Below are 14,672 nucleotides of genomic sequence, written 5' to 3' on the forward strand. Positions count from 1 at the left end.
GCGGCCCGGCTGAGGCTCGCTTGGTCGAGGGGGCGCGGCGCTGTGCCGGCGACTTTGCCCGCGCGAGGCACGTACGCTGTGGTCCGAAGGAAGAAGCGCGCGACCCGAGTCAGACTCGGGCGCCGCGACCCGACGGTATCTCGCTGCGGCCAGGATGCGGAGTTGAGTCGGCACTGGGGGGATCCGGGAAGGACGAAGGGGCGGCGGCCAACAGTCGCAGCTCGTCGCCGCTGTCACCCAGACGGGAAGCTGCGCCCCGGCCGAGTCAGACTCGGTCGGTGCGGCCCGCTGCGGCCAGCTGGAGAGTGAGCTACGTGCCTGTACCGTGCTCCCGACGAACCGTCCCGGGGGGCTGGTGACGTCGCGCGATCGGCGCTTGATGCTGCGACCGGGAGGGAAGCTGCGCCCCGTCCGAGTCAGACTCGGTCGTTGCGGCCCACCCGAGCCCGCACGCCTCACGCGGAGGGGTCATACGCCCCGGCGGCCACGATAGACGTCCTCCCGCTTCGCGGTGGTCGGGAGGGCTTAGCGGATAGGTGCAGATGCGGGGGCGGCTTCCCGAGATAGCCGTCCCTAGGTTAGGCGAGGGTTTGAGAAACATCTTTCGCGGTAGACCGGCGCGGCCGGCGGACGCCCACGTGGCGTGCCGCGAGTCGGATCGCGCGCTCGGCCTCCGTTGATGGCCGCTAGGTGCGTGCGTGGAATCGGGGCGTCTCGGTCTCGCTGCCGTACGGCTCGCGCTAGGCCTGCGGGGGCGGCGTCGGAGCGCGCGCTCGCGCGGCGGCCGTAGCGCTAGAGGGCGACCCGCAAGTGGGGAGGAACCGTCCACCCAACGCCGGCGCTAGCCGGGGCCGGTGGGGGCCCTACCAAGGCGGGTCATGGTCGCATGTCGGTCGGTCCGGCCTCTGTTTACCGAGGCGGCCGGCACCTCCATCTGCCTTGGATGCCCCGAATCCGCAGACTTTCCTCCGGCCTCAGCTTAAGGAGACGGCCGTTGCCTCCATCCTTGGATGTTAACATTCGCAGCGTTTCAGCTCCGGGCTAGGGCGGGTGAAGTCGTCTCGAACCACGTGCCTGAAGGCCGCCTCGCGCCGGATGCAGGCCCCGCTCTGTCGTGCGGTGTGACCGTCCAACGCGGGCATCGCTAGATTAGCCGTGGCCACGATCCTTCCACACCGCGAGCCTTTCGCCCTCGGCCGGTGGTCGCTCAGTTCGCGGGCCGCTGATCCCGCTCCATCTCTCCGGCCTGTGTTTAAGGAGGCGGCCGCTCCTCCTTCCTTGGATGGACCATTCGCATATTTTTCGCCCGGCCTGTGTTTAAGGAGGCGGCCGGTAACTCCCTTTCTTGGATGAGACCCAACATTCGCATATTTTTCGCCCGGCCTGTGTTTAAGGAGGCGGCCGGTCCTCCCATTCTGCCAGTGTTCCTTGGACTTTGAAAATTTCAAAGTCTTTCCGCTCCGGGCTAGGGCGGGTGAGGTCGTCTCGAACCACGTGCCTGAAGGCCGCCTCGCGCCGGATGCAGGCCCCGCTCTGTCGTGCGGTGTGACCGTCCAACGCGGGCATCGCTAGATTAGCCGTGGCCACGATCCTTCCACACCGCGAGCCTTTCGCCCTCGGCTGATGTTCGGCCAACGTGTGGGGAGGGGGTTATGGACGGCTGCCGGGAGCAGACAGCCGTCCCCGGGTGGGGTGTACAGTCCCTTCACCGCGGCCGCCGGGAGCAGACGGCCGTCGAGCGATTCTGCCATTGTTCCTAGGACTTTGTACATTTTAAAGACCCTCCGCGCGGGCCGCTGATCCCGCTCGGTCGCTCCGGCCTGTGTTTAAGGAGGCGGCCGGTCCTCCCATTCTGCCAGTGTTCCTTGGACTTTGAATATTTCAAAGTCTTTCCGCTCCGGGCTAGGGCGGGTGAGGTCGTCTCGAACCACGTGCCTGAAGGCCGCCTCGCGCCGGATGCAGGCCCCGCTCTGTCGTGCGGTGTGACCGTCCAACGCGGGCATCGCTAGATTAGCCGTGGCCACGATCCTTCCACACCGCGAGCCTTTCGCCCTCGGCTGATGTTCGGCCAACGTGTGGGGAGGGGGGGAAGGACGGCTGCCGGGAGCAGACAGCCGTCCCCGGGTGGGGTGTACAGTCCTTCCACTGCGGCCGCCGGGAGCAGACGGCCGTCGAGCGATTCTGCCATTGTTCCTAGGACTTTGTACATTTTAAAGACCCTCCGCGCGGGCCGCTGATCCCGCTCGGTCGCTCCGGCCTGTGTTTAAGGAGGCGGCCGGTCCTCCCATTCTGCCAGTGTTCCTTGGACTTTGAAAAGTCTTTCCGCTCCGGGCTAGGGCGGGTGAGGTCGTCTCGAACCACGTGCCTGAAGGCCGCCTCGCGCCGGATGCAGGCCCCGCTCTGTCGTGCGGTGTGACCGTCCAACGCGGGCATCGCTAGATTAGCCGTGGCCACGATCCTTCCACACCGCGAGCCTTTCGCCCTCGGCTGATGTTCAACCAACGTGTGGGGAGGGGGTTATGGACGGCTGCCGGGAGCAGACAGCCGTCCCCGGGAGGGGAGACTTCACGGCGGCCGCCGGGAGCAGACGGCCGTCGAGAGATTCTGCCAGTGTTCCTTGGACTTTGACTATTTCAAAGTCTTTCCGCTCCGGGCTAGGGCGGGTGAGGTCGTCTCGAACCACGTGCCTGAAGGCCGCCTCGCGCCGGATGCAGGCCCCGCTCTGTCGTGCGGTGTGACCGTCCAACGCGGGCATCGCTAGATTAGCCGTGGCCACGATCCTTCCACACCGCGAGCCTTTCGCCCTCGGCCGGTGTTCGCTCAACGCGCGGGCCGCTGATCCCGCTCCATCTCTCCGGCCTGTGTTTAAGGAGGCGGCCGGTCCTCCCATTCTGCCAGTGTTCCTTGGACTTTGAAAATTTCAAAGTCTTTCCGCTCCGGGCTAGGGCGGGTGAGGTCGTCTCGAGCCACGTGCCTGAAGGCCGCCTCGCGCCGGATGCAGGCCCCGCTCTGTCGTGCGGTGTGACCGTCCAACGCGGGCATCGCTAGATTAGCCGTGGCCACGATCCTTCCACACCGCGAGCCTTTCGCCCTCGGCTGGTGTTCGTCCAACGTGTGGGGAGGGGGTTAAGGACGGCTGCCGGGAGCAGACAGCCGTCCCCGGGAGGGGAGACTTCACGGCGGCCGCCGGGAGCAGACGGCCGTCGAGAGATTCTGCCAGCGTTCCTTGTACTTTGAATATTTCACAGCCGTGCTCGCACTTAGGAAATTTTCGAGCGCTGTGGCACTTAGACATTTTTCGTCAAGCGTGGCACTTAGAAATTTTTCGTCAAGAGAGGCACTTAGACATTTTTCGTCAAGAGTGACACTTAGAAAATTTTTCACTCTCTTTGTGCCTTCCAGGGTGCTGTGCAACCCTGCGTGTTGTGTTCCCACCGAGCAAGGGGCGCTGCTGGCGGCCATGACCAAGCGCTCGGCACCGGGCCCTTTCATTTTGTGGGGTAAATTATGCGCCCCCCATGCTCGTTCTGACTATATTTTGCGAAAGGGGGGTAAATCGTTGATGAGTACGCTGACTAGGGGGACCATTTAGCGTACTCTGGCGCACCTGAAGACCAAAGTTGGTACTGCACCCTCCCCCTGGTACCCCAGCCCCTGGTACCTAAAGAGGGAGAGGCCGAATTTTCGCTTTTTGGGGCCGACCGAGGGAACCAGCCGAGGCGGACACTTTTCGGCTCAAGAGCCGTTGGCACTTAGAAAAAATTCGCACAAGTTGGCAGGGCTACCAGGGGAAGAGGCCGAATTTTCGCTTTTGAAGGCCGACCGCGGGAACCAGCCGAGGCGGACACTTTTCGGCTCAAGAGCCGTTGGCACTTAGAAAATATTTGCCAAACTTGGCTTGACTTCCAGGAGAAGAGGCCGAATTTTCACTTTTGGTGGCCGACCTGGGGAACCAGCCGAGGCGGACACTTTTCGGCTCAAGAGCCGTTGGCACTTAGAAAATATTTGCCAAACTTGGCTTGACTTCCAGGAGAAGAGGCCGAATTTTCACTTTTGGTGGCCGTTATGGGGAACCAGCCGAGGCGGACACTTTTCGGCTCAAGAGCCGTTGGCACTTAGAAAATATTTGCCAAACATGGCTTGACTTCCAGGAGAAGAGGCCGAATTTTCACTTTTGGTGGCCGTTATGGGGAACCAGCCGAGGCGGACACTTTACGCTGGTTGAGTCGTTGGCACTTAGAAAATATTTGCCAAACTTGGCTTGACTTCCAGGAGAAGAGGCCGAATTTTCACTTTTGGTGGCCGACCTGGGGAACCAGCCGAGGCGGACACTTTACGCTGGTTGAGTCGTTGGCACTTAGAAAATATCTGCCAAACTTGGCTTGACTTCCAGGAGAAGAGGCCGAATTTTCACTTTTGGTGACCGACCTGGGGAACCAGCCGAGGCGGACACTTTACGCTGGTTGAGTCGTTGGCACTTAGAAAATATTTGCCAAACTTGGCTTGACTTCCAGGAGAAGAGGCCGAATTTTCACTTTTGGTGGCCGACCTGGGGAACCAGCCGAGGCGGACACTTTACGCTGGTTGAGTCGTTGGCACTTAGAAAATATTCGCCAAACTTGGCAAGACTTCCAGGAGAAGAGGCCGAATTTTCACTTTTGGTGGCCGACCTGGGGAACCAGCCGAGGCGGACACTTTACGCTGGTTGAGTCGTTGGCACTTAGAAAATATTTGCCAAACTTGGCTTGACTTCCAGGAGAAGAGGCCGAATTTTCACTTTTGGTGGCCGTTATGGGGAACCAGCCGAGGCGGACGCTTTACGGCTGTTGAGTCGTTGGCACTTAGAAAATATTTGCCTAACTTGGCTTGACTTCCAGGAGAAGAGGCCGAATTTTCACTTTTGGTGGCCGACCTGGGGAACCAGCCGAGGCGGACACTTTTCGGCTCAAGAGCCGTTGGCACTTAGAAAATATTTGCCAAACTTGGCTTGACTTCCAGGAGAAGAGGCCGAATTTTCACTTGTCATGGCCGTTATGGGGAACCAGCCGAGGCGGACACTTTAGGCTGGTTGAGTCGTTGGCACTTAGAAAATATTTGCCAAACTTGGCTTGACTTCCAGGAGAAGAGGCCGAATTTTCACTTTTGGTGGCCGACCTGGGGAACCAGCCGAGGCGGACACTTTACGCTGGTTGAGTCGTTGGCACTTAGAAAATATTTGCCAAACTTGGCTTGACTTCCAGGAGAAGAGGCCGAATTTTCACTTTTGGTGGCCGACCTGGGGAACCAGCCGAGGCGGACACTTTACGCTGGTTGAGTCGTTGGCACTTAGAAAATATTTGCCAAACTTGGCTTGACTTCCAGGAGAAGAGGCCGAATTTTCACTTTTCATGGCCGTTATGGGGAACCAGCCGAGGCGGACACTTTACGCTGGTTGAGTCGTTGGCACTTAGAAAATATTTGCCAAACGTGGCTTGACTTCCAGGAGAAGAGGCCGAATTTTCACTTTTGGTGGCCGACCTGGGGAACCAGCCGAGGCGGACACTTTAGGCTGGTTGAGTCGTTGGCACTTAGAAAATATTTGCCAAACTTGGCTTGACTTCCAGGAGAAGAGGCCGAATTTTCACTTGTGGTACCCGACCTGGGGAACCAGCCGAGGCGGACACTTTACGGCTGTTGAGTCGTATGCACTTAGAAAATATTTGCCAAACTTGGCTTGACTTCCAGGAGAAGAGGCCGAATTTTCACTTTTGGTGGCCGACCTGGGGAACCAGCCGAGGCGGACACTTTACGCTGGTTGAGTCGTTGGCACTTAGAAAATATTTGCCAAACTTGGCTTGACTTCCAGGAGAAGAGGCCGAATTTTCACTTTTGGTGGCCGTTATGGGGAACCAGCCGAGGCGGACACTTTTCGGCTCAAGAGCCGTTGGCACTTAGAAAATATTTGCCAAACATGGCTTGACTTCCAGGAGAAGAGGCCGAATTTTCACTTTTGGTGGCCGTTATGGGGAACCAGCCGAGGCGGACACTTTACGCTGGTTGAGTCGTTGGCACTTAGAAAATATTTGCCAAACTTGGCTTGACTTCCAGGAGAAGAGGCCGAATTTTCACTTTTGGTGGCCGACCTGGGGAACCAGCCGAGGCGGACACTTTACGCTGGTTGAGTCGTTGGCACTTAGAAAATATTTGCCAAACTTGGCTTGACTTCCAGGAGAAGAGGCCGAATTTTCACTTTTGGTGGCCGTTATGGGGAACCAGCCGAGGCGGACACTTTTCGGCTCAAGAGCCGTTGGCACTTAGAAAATATTTGCCAAACTTGGCTTGACTTCCAGGAGAAGAGGCCGAATTTTCACTTTTGGTGGCCGACCTGGGGAACCAGCCGAGGCGGACACTTTACGCTGGTTGAGTCGTTGGCACTTAGAAAATATTCGCCAAACTTGGCAAGACTTCCAGGAGAAGAGGCCGAATTTTCACTTTTGGTGGCCGACCTGGGGAACCAGCCGAGGCGGACACTTTACGCTGGTTGAGTCGTTGGCACTTAGAAAATATTTGCCAAACTTGGCTTGACTTCCAGGAGAAGAGGCCGAATTTTCACTTTTCATGGCCGTTATGGGGAACCAGCCGAGGCGGACACTTTGCGCTGGTTGAGTCGTTGGCACTTAGAAAATATTTGCCAAACTTGGCTTGACTTCCAGGAGAAGAGGCCGAATTTTCACTTTTGGTGGCCGTTATGGGGAACCAGCCGAGGCGGACACTTTAGGCTGGTTGAGTCGTTGGCACTCAGAAAATATTCGCCAAACTTGGCCAGACTTCCAGGAGAAGAGGCCGAATTTTCACTTGTGGTACCCGACCTGGGGAACCAGCCGAGGCGGACACTTTAGGCTGGTTGAGTCGTTGGCACTTAGAAAATATTCGCCAAACTTGGCCAGACTTCCAGGAGAAGAGGCCGAATTTTCACTTGTGGTACCCGACCTGGGGAACCAGCCGAGGCGGACACTTTAGGCTGGTTGAGTCGTTGGCACTTAGAAAATATTTGCCAAACTTGGCTTGACTTCCAGGAGAAGAGGCCGAATTTTCACTTTTGGTGGCCGTTATGGGGAACCAGCCGAGGCGGACACTTTAGGCTGGTTGAGTCGTTGGCACTTAGAAAATATTCGCCAAACTTGGCCAGACTTCCAGGAGAAGAGGCTGAATTTTCACTTGTTCTGGCCGTTATGGGGAACCAGCCGAGGCGGACACTTTAGGCTGGTTTAGTCGTTGGCACTTAGAAAATATTCGCCAAACTTGGCCAGACTTCCAGGAGAAGAGGCCGAATTTTCACTTGTTCTGGCCGTTATGGGGAACCAGCCGAGGCGGACACATCACCCCGCAAGTGCCGTTGGCACTTTGAAAATATTCGCCAAACTTGGCCGGACTTCCAGGAGAAGAGGCCGAATTTTCGCTTTTTCTGGCCGACCTGGGGAACCAGACGAGGCGGACACATCACCCCGCAAGTGCCGTTGGCACTTTGAAAATATTCGCCAAACTTGGCCGGACTTCCAGGAGAAGAGGCCGAATTTTCGCTTTTTCTGGCCGACCTGGGGAACCAGACGAGGCGGACACATCACCCCGCAAGTGCCGTTGGCACTTTGAAAATATTCGCCAAACTTGGCCGGACTTCCAGGAGAAGAGGCCGAATTTTCGCTTTTTCTGGCCGACCTGGGGAACCAGACGAGGCGGACACATCACCCCGCAAGTGCCGTTGGCACTTTGAAAATATTCGAAACTTCCATCAAACACACATCGGCTTTTTCGCCGTCGCTGTCCGGCCTGGGCACCATCGTGGCTCGGACAGTTCGTGTGCCAGCTTCCGTTGGCACTTAGAACATTTTTCAAAATAAAAATAAACAGTCCTGCACATACGTGCCGACTATATTTTGCGAAAGGGGAGTAAACCGATGAGTACACTAACTAGGGGGACCAACAGACCGTAGTGGTCTCCCCTGGTACCTAAATGCATACCCCTGGTACCTCAGCGACTACCCCTGGTACCTAAATGCGTACCCCTGGTACCTCAGAGAGGCCGAATTTTCACATTCCGTGGCCGAACTAGGGAACCGGACGAGGCGGACACTTTTCCGGGAGAGACCCGATGGCACTTAGAAAATATTCGCTCAAGTTGGCAGGACTTCCAGAGCAAGAGGCCGAATTTTCACATTATGTGGCCGAACTAGGGAACCGGACGAGTCGGACACTTTTCCGGGAGAGACCCGATGGCATTTAGAAAATATTCGCTCAAGTTGGCAGGACTTCCAGAGCAAGAGGCCGAATTTTCACTTTTTCTGGCCGACTCGGGGAACCAGCCGAGTCGGACGCTTTTCCGGGCAAGACCCGATGGCACTTAGAAAATATTCGCTCAAGTTGGCAGGACTTCCAGGCGAAGAGGCCGAATTTTCACTTTTTCTGGTCGACTCGGGGAACCAGCCGAGTCGGACACTTTTCCGGGCAAGACCCGATGGCACTTAGAAAATATTCGCTCAAGTTGGCAGGACTTCCAGGCGAAGAGGCCGAATTTTCACTTTTTCTGGTCGACTCGGGGAACCAGCCGAGTCGGACACTTTTCCGGGCAAGACCCGATGGCACTTAGAAAATATTCGCTCAAGTTGGCAGGACTTCCAGAGCAAGAGGCCGAATTTTCACATTATGTGGCCGAACCGGGGAACCAGCCGAGTCGGACACTTTTCCGGGCAAGACCCGATGGCACTTAGAAAATTTTCGCTCAAGTTGGCAGGACTTCCAGAGCAAGAGGCCGAATTTTCACATTATGTGGCCGAACTAGGGAACCAGCCGAGTCGGACACTTTTCCGGGCAAGACCCGATGGCACTTAGAAAATTTTCGCTCAAGTTGGCAGGACTTCCAGAGCAAGAGGCCGAATTTTCGCTCGTTCGGGCCGACTCGGGGAACCAGCCGAGTCGGACACTTTTCCGGGCAAGACCCGATGGCACTTAGAAAATATTCGCTCAAGTTGGCAGGACTTCCAGAGCGAGAGGCCGAATTTTCGCTCGTTCGGGCCGACTCGGGGAACCAGCCGAGTCGGACACTTTTCCGGGCAAGACCCGATGGCACTTAGAAAATATTCGCTCAAGTTGGCAGGACTTCCAGAGCAAGAGGCCGAATTTTCGCTCGTTCGGGCCGACTCGGGGAACCAGCCGAGTCGGACACTTTTCCGGGCAAGACCCGATGGCACTTAGAAAATATTCGCTCAAGTTGGCAGGACTTCCAGAGCAAGAGGCCGAATTTTCACTCGGTCGGGCCGACTCGGGGAACCAGCCGAGTCGGACACGTTACGGCCGAACACCCGTTGGCACTTAGAAAATATTCGCTCAAGTTGGCAGGACTTCCAGGCGAAGAGGCTGAATTTTCGCTCGTTCGGGCCGACTCGGGGAACCAGCCGAGTCGGACACTTTTCCGGGCAAGACCCGATGGCACTTAGAAAATATTCGCTCAAGTTGGCAGGACTTCCAGAGCAAGAGGCCGAATTTTCACTCGGTCGGGCCGACTCGGGGAACCAGCCGAGTCGGACACGTTACGGCCGAACACCCGTTGGCACTTAGAAAATATTCGCTCAAGTTGGCAGGACTTCCAGGCGAAGAGGCTGAATTTTCGCTCGTTCGGGCCGACTCGGGGAACCAGCCGAGTCGGACACATTACGGCCGAACACCCGTTGGCACTTAGAAAATATTCGCCAAAGTCGGCCGGACTTCCAGGCGAAGAGGCTGAATTTTCGCTCGTTCGGGCCGACTCGGGGAACCAGCCGAGTCGGACACATTTCGGCGTAACACCCGTTGGCACTTAGAAAATATTCGCCAAAGTTCGTTGGACCTCCAGGCGAAGAGGCCGAATTTTCGCTCGTTCGGGCCGACTCGGGGAACCAGCCGAGTCGGACACATTACGGCCGAACACCCGTTGGCACTTAGAAAATATTCGCCAAAGTTCGTCGGACTTCCAGGCGAAGAGGCCGAATTTTCGCTCGTTCGGGCCGACTCGGGGAACCAGCCGAGTCGGACACATTTCGGCGCAACACCCGTTGGCACTTAGAAAATATTCGCCAAAGTTCGTTGGACCTCCAGGCGAAGAGGCCGAATTTTCGCTCGTTCGGGCCGACTCGGGGAACCAGCCGAGTCGGACACATTACGGCCGAACACCCGTTGGCACTTAGAAAATATTCGCCAAAGTTCGTCGGACTTCCAGGCGAAGAGGCCGAATTTTCGCTCGTTCGGGCCGACTCGGGGAACCAGCCGAGTCGGACACATTTCGGCGCAACACCCGTTGGCACTTAGAAAATATTCGCCCAAGTCGGCCGGACTTCCAGGCGAAGAGGCCGAATTTTCACTTTTTCTGGCCGACCGGAGGAACCAGCCGCGTCGGACACATTACGGTGTAACACCCGTTGGCACTTAGAAAATATTCGCCAAAGTTCGTCGGACCTCCAGAGCGAGAGGCCGAATTTTCACTTTTTCTGGCCGACCGGAGAACCAGCCGAGGCGGACACATCACGCCGCTTTTGCCGTTGGCATATTCGAAACTTCCAGAAGCGGCTTTTTCGCCGTCGCTGTCCGGCCTGGGCACCATCGTGGCTCGGACACGTCGTGTGCCAGCGTCCGCTGGCACTTAGAAAATTTTTCAAAATAAAAATAAACAGTCCTGCACATACGTGCCCACTATATTTTGCGAAAGGGGAGTAAACCGTCGATGAGTACGCTGACTAGTGGGACCAACCATCGCGCTCTGGCGCACCTGAAGACCAAAGTTGGTACTGCACCCTACCCCTGGTACCCAAACGGGGTAGAGGCCGATTTTTCGCATTTGGCGGCCGACCTAGGGAACCAGAAGAGGCGGACACTTTTCCGAGCAAGTGCCGATGGCACTTCCAGAGCGAGAGGCCGAATAATCGTAATTTGTGGCCGACTTGGGAACCAGCGAAGGCGGATAGGAAGTGGAGTGGGTCCCGCCGGCTGGTCCGCGGGCCAATTGCGGTCCCGCGAGTTAGCGATCGCGGTCCGGAATTCTAGCCGACTTGGGAACCAGCGAAGGCGGATTGGAAGTGGAGTGGGTCCCGCCGGCTGGTCCGCGGGCCAATTGCGGTCCCGCGAGTTAGCGATCGCGGTCCGGAATTCTAGCCGACTTGGGAACCAGCGAAGGCGGATAGGAAGTGGAGTGGGTCCCGCCGGCTGGTCCGCGGGCCAATTGCGGTCCCGCGAGTTAGCGATCGCGGTCCGGAATTCTAGCCGACTTGGGAACCAGCGAAGGCGGATGGGTGGTCACCGAGGTCCCGCCGGCTGGTCCGCGGGCCATTTAGGGTCCCGCGTATTACCGATCGCGGTCCGGAATTCTAGCCGACTTGGGAACCAGCGAAGGCGGATAGGAAGTCAAGTGGGTCCCGCCGGCTGGTCCGCGGGCCATTTAGGGTCCCGCGAGTTAGCGATCGCGGTCCGGAATTCTAGCCGGCCGGGGACCACCGCGAGGCGGATGGGTGCTCACCGAGGTCCCGCCGGCTGGTCCGCGGGCCATTTAGGGTCCCGCGAGTTAGCGATCGCGGTCCGGAATTCTAGCCGGCCGGGGACCACCGCGAGGCGGATGGGTGGTCACCGAGGTCCCGCCGGCTGGTCCGCGGGCCATTTAGGGTCCCGCGAGTTACCGATCGCGGTCCGGAATTCTAGCCGGCCGGGGACCACCGCGAGGCGGATGGGTGGTCACCGAGGTCCCGCCGGCTGGTCCGCGGGCCATTTAGGGTCCCGCGAATTACCGATCGCGGTCCGGAATTCTAGCCGGCCAGGGACCACCGCGAGGCGGATGGGTCTTCACCGAGGTCCCGCCGGCTGGTCCGCGGGCCATTTAGGGTCCCGCGAGTTAGCGATCGCGGTCCGGAATTCTAGCCGACTTGGGAACCAGCGAAGGCGGATAGGAAGTGGAGTGGGTCCCGCCGGCTGGTCCGCGGGCCATTTAGGGTCCCGCGAGTTAGCGATCGCGGTCCGGAATTCTACCCGGCCGGGGACCACCGCGAGGCGAATGGGTCTTCACCGAGGTCCCGCCGGCTGGTCCGCGGGCCATTTAGGGTCCCGCGAGTTACCGATCGCGGTCCGGAATTCTAGCCGGCCGGGAACCACCGCGAGGCGGATGGGTGCTCACCGAGGTCCCGCCGGCTGGTCCGCGGGCCAATTGCGGTCCCGCGAGTTAGCGATCGCGGCCCGGAATTCTACCCAGCCGGGGACCACCGCGAGGCGGATAGGTCTTCACCGAGGTCCCGCCGGCTGGTCCGCGGGCCATTTAGGGTCCCGCGAGTTAGCGGTCGCGGTCCGGAATTCTGGCCGACTTGGGAACCAGCGAAGGCGGATGGGTCTTCACCGAGGTCCCGCCGGCTGGTCCGCGGGCCATTTAGGGTCCCGCGAGTTAGCGATCGCGGTCCGGAATTCTAGCCGGCCGGGGACCACCGCGAGGCGGATGGGTCTTCACCGAGGTCCCGCCGGCTGGTCCGCGGGCCATTTAGGGTCCCGCGAGTTACCGATCGCGGTCCGGAATTCTAGCCGGCCGGGAACCACCGCGAGGCGGATGGGTGCTCACCGAGGTCCCGCCGGCTGGTCCGCGGGCCAATTGCGGTCCCGCGAGTTAGCGATCGCGGCCCGGAATTCTACCCAGCCGGGGACCACCGCGAGGCGGATAGGTCTTCACCGAGGTCCCGCCGGCTGGTCCGCGGGCCATTTAGGGTCCCGCGAGTTAGCGGTCGCGGTCCGGAATTCTGGCCGACTTGGGAACCAGCGAAGGCGGATGGGTCTTCACCGAGGTCCCGCCGGCTGGTCCGCGGGCCATTTAGGGTCCCGCGAGTTAGCGATCGCGGTCCGGAATTCTAGCCGGCCGGGGACCACCGCGAGGCGGATGGGTGCTCACCGAGGTCCCGCCGGCTGGTCCGCGGGCCATTTAGGGTCCCGCGAGTTACCGATCGCGGTCCGGAATTCTACCCGGCCGGGAACCACCGCGAGGCGGATGGGTGCTCACCGAGGTCCCGCCGGCTGGTCCGCGGGCCAATTGCGGTCCCGCGAGTTAGCGATCGCGGCCCGGAATTCTACCCGGCCGGGGACCACCGCGAGGCGGATGGGTCTTCACCGAGGTCCCGCCGGCTGGTCCGCGGGCCATTTAGGGTCCCGCGAGTTAGCGATCGCGGTCCGGAATTCTAGCCGGCCGAGGACCACCGCGAGGCGGATGGGTCTTCACCGAGGTCCCGCCGGCTGGTCCGCGGGCCATTTAGGGTCCCGCGAGTTAGCGGTCGCGGTCCGGAATTCTACCCGGCCGGGGACCACCGCGAGGCGGATGGGTCTTCACCGAGGTCCCGCCGGCTGGTCCGCGGGCCATTTAGGGTCCCGCGAGGTACCGATCGCGGTCCGGAATTCTACCCGGCCAGGGACCACCGCGAGGCGGATGGGTCTTCACCGAGGTCCCGCCGGCTGGTCCGCGGGCCATTTAGGGTCCCGCGAGGTACCGATCGCGGTCCGGAACTCTAGCCGGCCGGGGACCACCGCGAGGCGGATGGGTCTTCACCGAGGTCCCGCCGGCTGGTCCGCGGGCCATTTAGGGTCAAATCATATCAAAATGTCATTCTCCGGGTGCGTTCCTCCTCGCTTCGTAAGCCGAACGAGGCTTCCAGAGCCCCGGTTAAGCGTTTTACGCGGCCCGCCGAGCCTCCACAGCACCTCCAGCCGGTTCTCATGAGGCTTTCCTCCTAACTCTTGACGCCCGAGGAGGCTTCCAGAGCCTCGGCTAAGTGTTTTACGCGGCCCGCTGGACTTCCACAGCACCTCCAGCCGGTTCTTATGATGATTTCCTCCTCACTCTTGACGCCCGAGGAGGCTTCCAGCGCCCCGGCTAAGCGTTTTACGCGGCCCGCTGAGCTTCCAGAGCACCTCCAGCCGGTTCCACGGGTGCTTTCCTCCTCACTCTTGAAGCCCGAGGAGGCTTCCAGAGCCTCGGCTAAGCGTTTTACGCGGCCCGCTGAGCTTCCACAGCACCTCCAGCCGGTTCTCATGATGCATTCCTCCTCACTCTTTAAGCCGAACGAGGCTTCCAGAGCCTCGGCTAAGCGTTTTACGCGGCCCGCTGGACTTCCACAGCACCCCCAGCCGGTTCCTATGATGCTTTCCTCCTAACTCTTGACGCCCGAGGAGGCTTCGAGCACCCCGGCTAAGCGTTTTACGCGGCCCGCCGAGCTTCCACAGCACCTCCAGCCGGTTCTCATGAGGCTTTCCTCCTAACTCTTGACGCCCGAGGAGGCTTCCAGAGCCTCGGCTAAGCGTTTTACGCAGCCCACTGAGCTTCCACAGCACCTCCAGCCGGTTCCCCCAGTACTTTCCTCCTCACTCTTTAAGCCGAACGAGGCTTCCAGAGCCCCGGCTAAGCGTTTTACGCGGCCCGCTGGACTTCCAGAGCACCCCCAGCCGGCCCTCACAATGCTTTCCTCCTAACTCTTGACGCCCGAGGAGGCTTCCAGAGCCCCGGCTAAACGTTTTACGCGGTCCGCTGAACTTCCAGAGCACCTCCAGCCGGTTCCCCGGCTGCTTTCCTCCTCGCTTTATAAGCCGAACGAGGCTTCCAGAGCCCCGGCTAAGCGTTTTACGCGGCCCGCTGAACTTCCCCAGCACCTCCA

The sequence above is a fragment of the Syngnathus floridae genome, unplaced genomic scaffold (genome assembly GCF_059516105.1).
Source record: "Syngnathus floridae isolate MCC-2025c unplaced genomic scaffold, RoL_Sflo_1.0 HiC_scaffold_40, whole genome shotgun sequence".
NCBI lineage: Eukaryota > Metazoa > Chordata > Actinopteri > Syngnathiformes > Syngnathidae > Syngnathus > Syngnathus floridae.